Here is a 2,169-nt window from a genome sequence, read left to right on the forward strand (position 1 = left end):
GTGTGAAATGACCTCTGAAAAGTAGGTGGAGTTTCTGACAGATCTTTTTTTTCCCGTGGTACAAAGAGAAGAACCGTACTTTCTGTAACAAAATCATCTTCATGCATGACGATGTACCATCTTACACCACAAGAAATACCTCTGCAGCATTGACTGCAATGGACATGAAAGGAGATAAACTGATGGTGCGGCTCCCATCCTCCCCTGACCTAAACCCTACTGAGAACCTTTGGAAAATATCTATAAGTTTGGTAGGCAGTTCTCATCCAAACTGCAGCTCAGGGAGGCTATTCTGACTTCCTGTAAAGATATTTAAGCATACACTCCACAAAAAGTTCAATGGATGCAAGAATTGTTATAAAATAAGGGTTCATGTGTTAAAATTTAACTTGATCAATCAAGATGTTTTTGATTGGAACAACTTTTGATTTCAGTAAATATGAACTTTTTAATGTAGCAAATTCAACAAATTACCACAAATACTGCTATATGTACTCTAATTACTGAGTTGAAAAATATGCTGACAGTCATTTAATTGAGTATCCCTTGTGCTAGGCATGTTTACATTAAAAGTGGGGTCATCTGGACCCCATAAGAGAGCACATGGGTCAATGAGAAAAATCATAGATAAATATCAGAGATGCAACAATACTCTATATAAAACTGAACCGTTCAATACACGTTCGAAGGTTCAATATGACATTTTTCACAATACACATTTTATTTATTCATTATCTTTGTGGCTAAGCTTGTTTTCTGCAAAAAAATAAACTACATTGCCCATCCAACAGCTAAAAGTTTTAGCTAAATGCTAAAAACAACCGAGAAGTTTATCTTTTTGCAAGAAAATGTAAGGGATACTACACTTAATTTGTGATGCTGTTATTTCTTTGGACTTCAAAGTTAGTCAGTTTTAAATATTTTAAATTGTATATGACATCCAGCTTTCAAAACTTAAGAGAACTGCTTAAATTGTTGCAGTTCATTATGCTGATGTTTACAAGTATTGAAGAATGAGACACTTTTACATTTCATTATAAGTTGTGATTTTTACAAGTTTATAAGAGTACTATTTAAATGTGATTCTGTAATAAGTGACAAGAACTGCGCACTTGAAAAAAAAAATCAGAATTTTTGCTATATTATTTCTGTTTGCAAAATAAATAATTTTCTGTGGAATTGTAGGATTTCATTTTTTTTAAATACATATCAAACCATGACGCTCATATCAAGCAAATTGCATCCCTAATAAATATCATTTGCATAATAATTTGGAATGCACTGTAGTGGCAGATGCGCACTAGTTAACAGTATAAAAAAAACAGAAAAAAAGAAGACGTTCTTTTTCTGCTCCCCCATTGTGAAACACTATATGCTCAAAGCATATAAGAAAGCGCATTCTTGAATGCTCGTCCCATGCCCTGTGTGAACGGAGCTTTACACTGACTTCCCATTGCTTTGGCAGTGAACAACACTCTTCATCAGCGGTCAGACATGCTAATAATCCAGGAAAAAGCTTCACAACTTGCAAATGTGCACGTTTGCATCCTCACAACACAGAAAAATAACAGAAAAATATAATAAAACTACAGTTTACGGTTAGTCTTGAAATAAAACACTCTGCATATCGAGGAACAGCCATTTTTAGACGATGCAACCACTCAAAAGAGCTGCTGCTGTAAGCATTTTTGACTGTCACAATATAAGAACATAACACAATGGCATTGTCACAATATGGAGGCTTTCAGGAAAATGCCAAATCAACATAGATTCCCTCTTGTCACTTTCTCCCGTTAGCAGGCTCTAATTAACTCACCCCCCCTGGACTCAACCTAATATTTACACATGCGTCTATGGCAACTGTGCTTTGTGAGGCCGTCTATTCTAGTCCCACATTCTTGAGGAGATTGGCATCTTAAAAGGAGATCGGAAAGGTGTAAAAAAAAACAAAAAAAAAAACTGAATGACCCTCACAGTAACGCACTGATTGCTTCATCATCAGGTCACAGTTGAGCTCCACGGCACTATGGGTAAATTTGTACAGTTGTCTACACAGATTAAAACATACAGGGACAGCGAAGGGGGAAAGTGGGGGTTGGGGAAGGATTTGAGAATGTGTGTTTATGGAAACCCAGGTTTTTTAGAAGAGCTAAAGGATGTTTTAAAGCA

At 35.9% G+C, this 2,169-nt stretch overlaps 1 protein-coding gene across 1 annotated transcript in view; it reads right to left on the reverse strand.

Moving 5' to 3' along the window:
* Positions 1–2,169, reverse strand: part of rnf32 (ring finger protein 32) — a gene marked incomplete in the record, with an annotated part of 13,681 nt that overhangs the window by 10,290 nt on the left and 1,222 nt on the right.

Source organism: Oryzias melastigma, linkage group LG20, assembly GCF_002922805.2.
Source record: "Oryzias melastigma strain HK-1 linkage group LG20, ASM292280v2, whole genome shotgun sequence".
Taxonomy (NCBI): domain Eukaryota; kingdom Metazoa; phylum Chordata; class Actinopteri; order Beloniformes; family Adrianichthyidae; genus Oryzias; species Oryzias melastigma.